General features: G+C 38.6%; 1 long non-coding RNA gene across 1 annotated transcript in view; it reads right to left on the bottom strand.

Annotated features, from left to right (window-relative positions):
- Positions 1–619: 619 nt before the first annotated feature.
- LOC149994587 (uncharacterized) overlaps positions 620–12,172 on the bottom strand; it is a 34,965-nt gene continuing 23,412 nt past the window's right edge. Inside the window, exon 3 of the long non-coding RNA XR_016507777.1 lies at positions 620–999. This is a non-coding gene — a long non-coding RNA (uncharacterized LOC149994587). The remainder of the gene's footprint in view (positions 1,000–12,172) is intronic.

The raw sequence follows: 12,172 nt of genomic DNA on the forward strand, positions 1-12,172 counted from the left end.
TTTCTTTCTTCTTTCCATTCTTCCTTCTATCCTTTATTTTTTCCTCCCATTCTTCTTTTATACATTCATTTTATTCACCATATTAGCACCTCAGTATAATGAATAAAAATAGATGACTAATTATGCTTGTCTTATTCCAAATTGTTAAGTAAAAATAATTCTAATGTTACCTTTAATATGAAGTTTACTGTAGGTTTTTAAGGTAGATACCCTTTATCAGATTAAATAATTTACTCTCTTTTTTTCTGATTTTGGTTTAATTGGGCTTTTTAAAAATTGTAGCAAATTTTTCTCTCTGAAAGTCTTTAAATTATAATGACTTTTATTCTTTAAGCTATTAATTTTGTAAATTACATTAATAGATTTTCTAATGTTAAGCTATCCTTGCATCCCTAGAATAAACCAGCTTGGTCATGATGTGTGTGTTTGCATGTATAAAAGCTGTATTTATTTTCTAATATTGGATTATTATTTTTGATATTATATACACATGTAAGACTGATATCTAATATTCTTTTTTTCTAAGTATATTTTATTAATTATATTGTTACAATAGTTCAAATTTTTCCCCTTTGCTCCCCTCCGCCCAGAATCCCCCTTCCCCCAACAATCTTTCCTCCCCAAGTCCATGCCCATGGGTCGTACATACAAGCTCTCCTGCCTCACCCTTTTACATATTCTTATTATTCTTTTTTTTAATAATAAATTAATTAATAATTATTTTAACAATAAAAAATAACAATCCATCCCTCTCAGACTTAAAACCCCTTATAATCTTATAAAGGACAGTGGACGAAGGTCTTGAGCTCCTCTAGCTGCTTCAAGCTGGACATGGTCGTCGTCCTACCTACCTCTGGGTCCAGAAATCCCTAATAAGGGTGGGGGTGTGGAGGCAGGGGTGGCCTTCCCACATGGGGAAGGAACATGCAGACTCCAGGTCGGTTGGCTGTCCCCGACAACGGCATGCTTGATTTAACAGGCTGGCATCCTTGCTGTATTCTGGAGGCAACAGATTTGGCAACAGGATTAAAAGACATCATTCAATCCATAACCACTAGATGACAAAAGACAGGTATGAATTTTTCAATGTCCCACATTAGGGAAAAGAAGAGTTCCTTTGGAGGATGGTGTGCCAGGTACATCTCACCTATCCAAAACCCTTTTGCCCATTATACTTAGTTTGGGATGAGGGAAATAGTTTAGGTTTGCCCCTCTCAGATCTCTGGGCTCTTTCTGTCCAAGCCATTAGGACAGAAAAGAGAAACCAGTTTTAAAGGGAAGCCCACAGACCACCCTATTCTTCACCAATGCAGCCACTTAGTTCAGCCAAACCATTGAGTCTCAGGAGACAGCGCTGCAGACAGGATTAAGTGAGGCCTATACATACAGACAATCACTCAGGTAATGAGATCATAGGCTTATGCCCTTTGAAAACAGAAAAAAAAACATGTTAATTTCTGTAACATAACCCACATACAAGTCTCTAAATCTGTAGGACTGTCTTATTGGAAAGACATCCATTTGCAAGGCATTTGACATTCTTCTTGCCTGTAAATTAAACATCTTTGATAATACCACAGACATAGTTTAATTTTCAAATCAAAACAAACTTTAAAGATGGTTAGCTGCACTACTTTATAGTCTACCACTGAGCATTGTGATTTTCCTTGAATCACGATTTTTCTCCCTAAGATTACCCTCCTTGTCATTAAAGGGACTGCATTAAGTGCATTTTTAATTTATCCTGTTCATTTGCATAAAAAGAACAAGTGCAGAAAATTATCTCTTATGATCTTCAGTTCTGCTTTGCTGGAACTTACGCAAGGAACATTTAGGGTGACCTTCAGTCTGCCCTTCAGGGCACAGAAGCAGAACCATATACCTGGCATTCAGCCTTGCCTGTAAAGACCTGTCTTTTCCAAGTCCTTCTGGTTTTCCGTTGTGCCTTAAGGTCCCATCTAGCCATCTTTCAGTAAAACAACCTTCATTCCTTCCCTGGAGAGATTGCCATGGACCGCACATCCAACCAAGGTACCAGGCCTTTTATCTTGTGGGCTTTTAGTACCTTTGAAAGTCAATCCCGGTTCCTCGGGGCTTTTTGGTAACAACCAGAGCCCAAGCATGTCTCTTTTAGTCATGACATTCCAGTCAAAGTCTTAGTCAAAAAAACCTCTATTAAAAAGTGGTATTATTAGTTTTATGCAAAGAAACTCATGTCATTACTTACTTCTTTAGAATGCCAAACTCTGGAGGGATCGGATAGGGAGAAAATATACAGTGTGAAGGAAAATCCTTTTCCTTCTAATATTCACTGAACTTGCATTTCCATTCTTTATATTTTTATTTTTTCCCTCACTAAAATTTTTTGTTTGTTTTTTGATTACAGTTGTCCCGCTTTTTCCCCCCTCTTTCTTCCCTGCACCCTACACCCCCTTCTCCCACATTCAGACCCCACCCAGTTGTCCATGTCCATGGGTCATTTATACATGTTCTTTGACTAGACCCCTCCTCTTCTTACCCCCTTCTCTCCCTCCCATATCCCCCTTTGTTATTGTTAGTTTATTCCTTGTTTACATACCTCTGGTTACATTTTGCTCATTTGTTTGTGTTGTTCATTAGTTTCCTGTACTAGGTGATAGCATAAGGTATTTTTCTCTCGTTGCCTGGCTTATTTCACTAAGCATAATTCTCTCTAGTTCCATCCATGTTGTTGCAAATGGTAGAAGTTCCTTCTTTCTTTCAGTACTTATTCATTGTCATTTCCCCCCTTTGTACTCGTGTTCCTCTCTGTCTCTCTCTGTTTCTTCATCTTCTTAAAGCAGACCCTTTAGCATCTCTTGCAATGCTGGTTTGGTGGAGATGTATTCTTTTAGCCTTCTTTTGTCTTGGAAGCTCCTTATTTCACCCTCCATTTTGAATGAGAGCTTTGCTGGGTATAGTATTCTAGGTTGTAGACCTTTGTTTTTCATTGCTTGGAATATTTTTTGCCATTCCCTTCTGGCTTGTTGTGTTTCTGCTGAGAAATGTCATGATAGCCTTATTGGAGCTCCCTTGTATGTTATTAGTTGTTTCTCTCTTGCTGCTTTTAGGATTCTCTCTTTGTCTTTGAATGTTGCCATTTTAATTATGATGTGTCTTGAGGTGGCCTGTTGGGGTTCATCTTCATTGGGACCCTTTGTGCTTCCTCGAATTGCATGACTCTTTCTCTCCTCATGTGAGGGAAGTTTTCTGTCATTAGTTTTTCAATGAGGTTTTCTAACCCTTGCTTTTCTTCTCCTTCTGGAATTCCTATGATACGGATATTATTACGTTTCATGTTGTCCTGCAACTGTCTTAGAGCCTCTTCTGTCTTGTTCAGTCTTTTTTCATTTTGTTGCACTGTCTGGGAGTTTTTGTCTACATTGTCTTCCAGCTCGCTGATCCAATCTTCTGCTTCCTCTAGCCTGCTTTTAATTCCTTCTATTGTGTTCTTCAATTCAGAGATCATATTCTTCATGTCCTCCTGAATCTTAATGATAGCTCCTATGTCCTTTTTCATGCTAGTACAATTCTCAGTAAGTTCCTTGTAGTTTTTCTGGAGTTCCTGTAGCTTCCCTGGAGTTCTTTGTAGTTTCCGCTGAGCTCATTGAGCTTCTCCATAATCCATGCTTTCAGTTCCATATCTGATAGTTGGCTCCCCTCTATTTCATTTAGCACTCTTTCTGGGGAGTCTACCTTTCCTTTCGATGAGGGGTTGTTTCTCTGTCTCCCCATTTTTGTGACTTCTATTGTTTGTTGATGCTTCTTAGAATGATCTGCACTTCCTGGATCAGCCCCTTGTGGCCTCAGATCCTGTACCAGTCTGGGCCTAGGCAGCCCATTGGAGACTTTCAGGGATCTACTGCCTTTGTCTGACTTCTTCAGTTGTTAATCTATTCAATCTGTGATTAGCTGTCAGGCTTAAGGACCGTGGGTGTGGCAGCTTAATACCTGTAGACTGGGTTTTTGCTTCCCTTCAGGCTGACGCCACTTGGAGGGGGGCCAATGGTCTGCCTGCAGCACTGGGTATGAGTCAGCACTGGGACCTGGCCGGCTGCTCCCCAGTTCTCCGCCCAAAGCCACCACACCAAACTTTCCCCAAGCATCTCCAGTCCTCTCTGCCTTCCCTCCACTCGAGCCCAGGGTAAGTGGGGGCCAAATATTTTCGTATGTGATTCGCTTAAGAGCTCTTTTTCTCCAGCTGTTTCCCTCCAGCTAACAAGAAACCCTGTGGCTTTTCACTTTTCACAGCTGGATACTATTTTACTTTCCACTCTGTTGCTCTAGGCTGGGATGCTCAACTGGGGGTTTAGACCCTGTCCTTCTCTGGGGGAACCCCTGGCTGCTGAGCTGTTTCTCAGTCCCTTCAGCTGCCACCCGTGGGAGCCCAGCCAGCCCTTCTGTGTCTCCACACTCCCAACTGGTCACGTTATGATGTAGTGGCCTTTTCTGTCTTCCCGTGGTTATAAGACTTCTCTCCAGCTAGTGTTCGGTTGGTTAATCCAGATGATTTCTCCAAAATTAAGTTGTAAATCCAGACTAGTTCTGGGAGGAGGTTAGTGTAGCTTCCACTTACTCTTCTGCCATCTTGTTTCTCCCTGATATCTAATATTCTTATCTTGTTCTATTTGTGTCTGTCATTGCCTCTGTGGTATCTCACTGGCTTTGTATAATGTATTGATGGGTATTTTCTCCTATTTTCTGGAAAAATTGGTACTCAAAATTATTTTTTTTGAAAGTTTGGGGAAATTTGCCAGTAAAACTGTCTGGTCTGATGTTTTTTGGGGGAGGTAAGTTTTAAAGTGTTAAGGGCACCCCAATTCAATAAAAATTAAAAGTTAAATAAATAAAAATAAAGTGTTACTCAGATTCTGTATTGTCCGTTTAAATTTTTGTAGCTTTGGTAAGTTATTATTTTAGAAAAATATTTCATAATTATATTTTTAAACTTATTAGCATGGAGTTTTTCACCATATTTGCTTGTTTTGTATATCTCTTTTGCACTTCTTCCTGTGTTACTAATTTATTTCTAATAATATTTGTACCTTTATTCTCCTTTTTAAAATCAATTTTGTTAGGAGATGCTATATTTTATTAGTCTTTTAATTAACCAGATTTTGTCTATATTTTTGTACATATACTTTCTTGTTTATTAATTTCTACACATTTTATTTTCTTTCTTCAATTTTGAGTTTTCTTTATTCTGTAAGACTAGATCTCTTTCAATTTTGAATAGAGTGCTCTCTATGTGTCTTTGTGTACAGACACATACTGTACACTGAGGTCAGCAGGCCTGGCTACTCTTGCTATGCTATCCATACTAATACTTCTTTTGATTTTGGATTGAGCTGCCACCTACTTTAGCTTTCATTTCATTTGGCTGTATAATACTCTCAATGTCTGGCCTTTCTAGTTTTAAGGTACTGTGAGGGAAGATAATCTGAGTTGTCATATGCCTCTTTAATTTGCTTTATATTCTTTTATTTTCTTAAGGATTCCTCCCTTTTGTGCTTGGTGATATTTTTGCCTTCTTGTTGAGCATAAATGTATTTCTCACACACTAGCCTTAACTTTCTCAAGCATACCAGTTTTTTTCTGATCAGTTATTATTCCACTTTCCTGAGTTATTTCCCAATTTATTTTTTTAATGTGTTTTATTGATTATAATATTACATTTGTGCCAGTTTCCCTTCCCTATGCTCCCCTCCACCCGGTGGCCCCCCTTCCTCCAGTTGTCCCCCCCTTTTAGATCATGTCCATTAGTTGTGCATACAGTTCTTCTCAACCTCTCTCTGTCTATTCCATTCCCTCCTACCATGATCCTTAATTCCTATATCATCTCCCTCCCTCTCCCCATTCCCCCTCCCTGTTGACCTCCCCCCAATGTGTTCCCCGTACCTATAGTTCTTTTTCCACTCTCGTTGCCTGTTTAGTTTTGCCTTTGTTTCAATTCCCTAGCTTCTGTTGTTTCTTGTGATGCAGTTTTCATTTTAGATTTCATTGTCTTGATCCTCCTTTTTCTAAACCAGTCCCTTTAACATCTCATATAACAGTGGTTTGGATCTAATGAACTCTTTCAGTTTTATTTTGTCCTGGAAACACTTTCTCTGTCCTTCTATTCTGAATGACAATTTTGCTGGATAGAGTATTCGTGGTTGTAGGTTTTGGATTTTCATTACTTTGAATATTTCTTGCCAGTCCCTTCTTGCCTGCAGGGTCTCCCTTGAGAAGTCAGCTGATAGTCTAATTGGGACCCCTTTGTACATAATTCTTTTCTTCTCTCTTGCTGCTTTTAAGATTCTCTCTTTATCTTTAATTTTTGACATTTTGATTATAATGTGTCTTGGAGTGGTTCTCCCTGGGTCCAGTTTTCTTGGAACTCTCTGTGCTTCCTGGACCTGTAAATCTATTTCCTTCCCCAAGTCTGGGAAGTTCTCCTTTATTATATTTTCACTCAATTTTTCAAGTTCTAGTTCATCTTCCTCGCTCTCTGGCAAACCAATGGTTCTTATGTTGGGCCTTTTATAGCTGTCCCAGAGGTTTCTGATCCTCTCATCGTTGCTTCCCATTTCCTCTCGCTGCATTGGTTGACTGCTTGTTCCTTCTCCATATTCCAGTTTGTTGAAATGAACTCTGGATTTTTTTTCCTCACCATATGTCTCATATGTGGTTTTGTTCCTTTCGTTATGAGTGTTTTTCGCTTCTTTCTCATCTTTTTCCAGATCTTTTGTGAATTCTGTAAGCCACCTGATAACAATGGCCCAGAACTGAGCATCTGACAGGTTTCTTATCTGTTCATCTGTCAGGTTCTCCATCTGTTGCCTGGTGAGCTGTGCCACCATGATTTCTATAGTTGTCTGCCTCATTTTGACAGATGCGTTTTGTTTTCTTGGGCCGGCTGTAGGGGGCAGTGCCTGTGTACTCGTAAAGACCCAGCGACCAGCGCCGTTCGGCAGCCTTTGTTGCTGTGCCGTGGTGCTTTGTCGTCACAATCCAGCGACCGGTGCCTGTCCGCGACCTATTTTGCAGTCCTGTGGCGCTTTCTTTGGGGGCGGGGGTCCAAGATGGATTCACACAGTTATTCCGCTAGGAGACCGGGATCCGTCCTCCCGCCCCCCTGGGCCTCACTGTTCAAGGCGATGTGGTGGCTGCTTTCCTCAGCGTTGGGGTCACGAGCTGCCGGGGGTTCGACTGCAGCCGGGATTGTTCTCCCCGCTGCTGTCCCTGGTGCGACCGCAAACAGCACCGCCCCCTTTCGCTCTTACCTGCCCAAAGGGCGCCGCTGGTTTATAACTTCATATGTTGGGCTTCCGTGTAGTTTTATTTTCTGGAATTTCTAGTTATCCTTTGTTTTGAAGTAGTTGTATTCCTCTCTAGTTGTAGAGGGAGACCTAGCGCGTCCGTCTAAGCCTCCATCTTGGCCGGAAGTTCTATTTCCCAATTTATTATGTGTAGTATCACGTGTGTCTCTATCACAACAGTTCAAAAGTTTTACTTTAAAATCATTTTTTCATGAGGAACCTGATTTTAAATTGAAGATAATTTTTTCTTTTTTTCTCTCATAGAAAAACGCCTTTACATATTTTTAAATCCATAGGTTTCTCACTCCAAGGTAAATATTTACTTATTTATTTATATTATGACACTATCACAAATGTTCCTGTTTCCTCCCCCTTTTTCCCACCTCCACCCAGTCCCTGCCACCACTTCTCTCTGGCAATCACCACACTGTTGTCTGTGTCCATGGGCTATGCATATACACCCTTTGGCTAATTCCTTCCCCTTCTTTCATTCAGTACCCCATTTTTTAAAGTTGAATAGGGTTATGCACATGTAAAAACCTCCAATAAGTTACTATCAATATTTGTTTCCTGACCTAAGTAGATCCTCATGAAGAGCTCACACACTGAGAATTACTCATGCTCTAACACATAGACTATTACATATGGGGTGTTATTGCTAGTGTGATAAGCCTGTGCAACAAGGAAAATTGTATGCAATAACCAGTTTGATTCCTGAGTTTCAACACTTCGATTTTGTAGAGAAGAGATGAGCTAATGCATTATCTCATTTAATGCTTTTAATTTTTTCTGAGTAATCTTTATTATACAGATAAATAAAAGACTCAACGGTGTTTATACATCTCTAAGACCAGTCTTCCAAATGAAATACTAGAAGTTTGATGACAAAAAAAGAACAAACTTATTTGACTACTATTATTTTTTGTGAAAGTTAGGGGATCATTTTAAGGACACCAGATGATGCTGGAACAAAGGGAAAAGGATTAAATGGTTATTTGAACTGAATTTTTATGTATAATTAGTAAAACTGCTACAAGATTTATTTTTTTCAGTAGAGGTATTTTTAATTTTAAGTATATTTTTTTGATTATGTTGTTACAGTAGTCTTAATTTCGTTTACCTTTGCTCCACTCCAGCAATCCCACCCCCATTAATTCATGTCCATGGGTCATGCATATAAATTCTTTTGCTTCACCCTTCCCTATACTATTAACTTCTCCCTGTCTATTTTGTACCTACCAATTATACTTCTTAATCTCTGCACCATTTCCCCATTTCTCCTCCTTCCCCCACTGAGGTGATAACCCTTCAACCGATCCCCATACCTATGATTGTGTTCCTATTCTGGTTGTTTGCTTACTTTGTTTTTCTTTTTCTTTTTTAGACTCTGTTGTTATAGTTGTAAGTTTGTTGTCATTTTAATGTTCATAGTTTTGATCTTCCTTCTCTTAAATAAGTTTCTTTAACATTTTATATAATAATGCCTTGGTGATGATGAACTCCTTTATCTTTTTTTTTTCAACAAATAATTTCTTTTACTTTTTGGTTTTTCAATTACAGTTGTCCCATTTTTCCCCCATTGCTCCTCCCACCCAGCCCATCCCTTCTCCCACAATCATATCCCTCCCCGTTGTCCATGTCCATAAGTCACTTATACACGTTCCTTGACTAGACCCTTCCCTTACTTATCCCCCTTCTCTCCCTCTCCCCTCCCCCCTACTGACTACTATTCTACTCTTTGTCCTATTTAGTTCATTTGTTTGTGTTGTTCTTTAATTTCCTGTATTAGGTGATATCATATGGTATTTTTCTTTCTTTGCCTGGCTTATTTCACTAAGCATAATTCTGTCTAGGTCCATCCATGTTGTCGCAAGTGGCAGGTGTTCCTTCTTTCTTTCTGCTACATAGTATTCCATTGTGTAAATGTACCACAGTTTTTTGATCCACTCATCTACAAATGGGCACTTAGGCTGTTTCCAGCACTTAGCTATTGTAAATAGGGCTGCTATGAACATAGGGATGCATAAGTTCTTTTGAATTAGGGTTTTAGGATTTTTTGGGGTATAATCCTAGCAGTGGAATCACTGGTTCAAAAGGCAGTTCCGTTTTTAGTTTTTTGAGGTAGTTCCATACTGTTTTCCATAGTGGTTGCACCAGTCTGCATTCCCACCAACAGTGCAGTAGGGTTCCCATTTCTCAACATCCTCGCCAGCATTTGTTGTTTGTTGATTTGTTGATGATGGCCATTCTGACAGGTGTAAAGTGGTATATCATTGTGGTTTTTATTTGCATCTCTCTGATGGCCAGTGATGTTGAGCACTTTTTCATGTGCCTATGGACCTTCTGTATATCCTCTTTGGAGAAGTGTTTGTTCAGGTCCTTTGCCCATTTTTTAATTGGGTTGTTTGTTTTCTTGATGTTGAGTCATATAAGCTCTTTATATATTTTGGAGATCAGTCCCCTGTCTGTGATGTCATTGGCAAATATGTTTTCCCATATGGTTGGTTTCCTTTTCATCTTGCTGATGTTTTCTTTTGCTGAGCAGAAACTCTTTAGTTTGATATAGTCCCATTCGTTTATTTTTTCCTTTATTTCTCTTGTCTGAGGAGATGTATCCGTGAATATATGGTTACGTGGGATATCTGAAATTTTCCTGCCTATGTTTTCCTCTAGGACTTTTATGGTTTCCTGGCTTACATTTAAGTGTTTGATACATCTAGAGTTTATTCTCATGTGTGGTGTAAGTTGGTGGTCTAGTTTCATTTTGTTGCACGTCCCTGTCCAGTTCTCCCAGCGCCATTTGTTGAAGAGGCTCTTATCACTCCATTTTATGTTCCTTCCTCCTTTAGCAAATATTAGTTGACCATAGAGGCCTGGGTTTATTTCTGGGCTCTCTATTCTGTTCCACTGATCTATATGTTTGTTCTTATGCCAGTACCAGACTGTTTTGATCACAGTGGCTTTGTAGTATTGCTTGATATCTGGTATCGTGATTCCTCCTGCTGTGTTCTTCTGTTTCAAGATTGCTTTTGCTATTCAGGGTCTTTTTTTGTACCAAATGAATTTTTGTACTATTTGTTCTAGGTAAGTGAAATATGTCATTGGTATTTTAATAGGGATTGCATTGAATCTGTAAATTGCTTTGGGTAGTATGGCCATTTTGATGATGTTGATTCTTCCCACCCAAGAACATGGTATTTGCTTCCATTTATTTGTATATTCCTTAATTTCTTTCTTCATTGTTGTGTAATTTTCAGTGTACATGTCTTTTATCTCTTTGGTTAAGTTTATTCCTAGGTATTTTATTTTTCTTGTTGCTATAACAAATGGTATTTTCTTTTTTGCCTCTGTCTCCAATATTTTATTGTTGGTGTACAGAAATGCCTTAGATTTCTGTGTATTTATTTTGTACCCTGCTACTTTGCCAAATTCACTTATTATATTGAGTAGTCTTTTAGTGGAGTTTATAGGGTTTTCTATGTATACTATCATGTCATCTGCAAATAGTGATAGTTTTACTTCTTCTTTCCCAATTTGGATGCCTTTTATTTCTTTGTCTTGTCTGATTGCTGTGGCTAGAAATTCCAACACTATATTGAATAGAAGTGGAGAAAGTGGACAGCCTTGTCTAGTTCCTGATTTCAGGGGGAATGCTTTCAGTTTTTGTCCATTGAATATGATGTTGGCTTCGGGCTTCTCATATATAGCCTTAATTATGTTAAGGTATGCTCCCTCTATTCCCGTTTTGCTGAGTGTTTTCATCATAAATGAGTGTTGTGTTTTATCAAATGCTTTTTCTGCATCTATTGATATGATCATGTGATTTTTGTCTTTCATTTTGTTTAGGTGATGTATTATATTTATTGATTTGTGAATATTAAGCCATCCTTGCATCCCTGGGATGAATCCCACTTGATCGTGGTGTATGATCTTTTTGATGTATTGCTGGATCCTGTTTGCCAAAATTTTATTGAGGATTTTAGCATCTATGTTCATCAGTTATATTGGCCTGTAGTTTTCTTTCTTTGTTGTGTCTTGATCTGGTCTTGGGATTAGGGTAATACTAGCTTCATAATAAGAGTTTGGGATTTTTCCCTCTTCTTGTATTTTTTGGAATAGTTTGAGGAGGGTAGGAGTTAGCTCTTCTCCAAATGTTTTGTAAAATTCGCCTGTGAAGCCATTCGGTCCAGGGCTTTTGTGTGCATGGAGATTTTTTATTACTGTTTCGATTTCCTTCTTTGTTATTGGTCTGTTGAGACTTTCCACTGCTTCTTGATTCAGTTTTGGAAGGTTATATGTTTCTAGAAATGTGTCCATTTCTTCTAGGTTGTCAAATTTCTTGCCATACAGTTGTTTGTAGAAACCTCTTACAATTGTTTGTATTTCTGAGGTATCAGTCGTGATTTCTCCTCTTTCATTTCTGATTTTGTTTATTTGGGTCTTCTCTCTTTTTTTCTTGATGAGCCTGGCGAGAGGCTTGTCGATTTTGTTTATTTTTTCAAAGAACCAGCTCCTACTTTTGTTAATTTTTTTGATTGTTTGTTTAGTCTCTATGTTGTTTAATTCTGCTTTTATCTTGATGATTTCCTTTCTTCTTCTTGACCTAGGCTTTGTTTGTTGTTGTTCTAGTTCTTGTAGCTTTAGGATTAGATTTTTTATTTGAGCTTCTTCTATCCTTTTCAGATATTCCTGTATTGCTATGAACTGCACTCTAGAACTGCTTTTGCTGTGTCCCATAGGTTTTGGGCTGTTGTGTGTTTATTGTCATTTGTTTCTAGAAATTTCTTGATTTCCTCTTTGATGTCATTGTTAACCCATTCATTATTTAATAGCGTGTTATTCATTCTCCATGA

This window comes from Furipterus horrens, unplaced genomic scaffold (assembly GCF_987537825.1).
Source record: "Furipterus horrens unplaced genomic scaffold, mFurHor1.1.pri manual_scaffold_13, whole genome shotgun sequence".
Lineage (NCBI taxonomy): Eukaryota > Metazoa > Chordata > Mammalia > Chiroptera > Furipteridae > Furipterus > Furipterus horrens.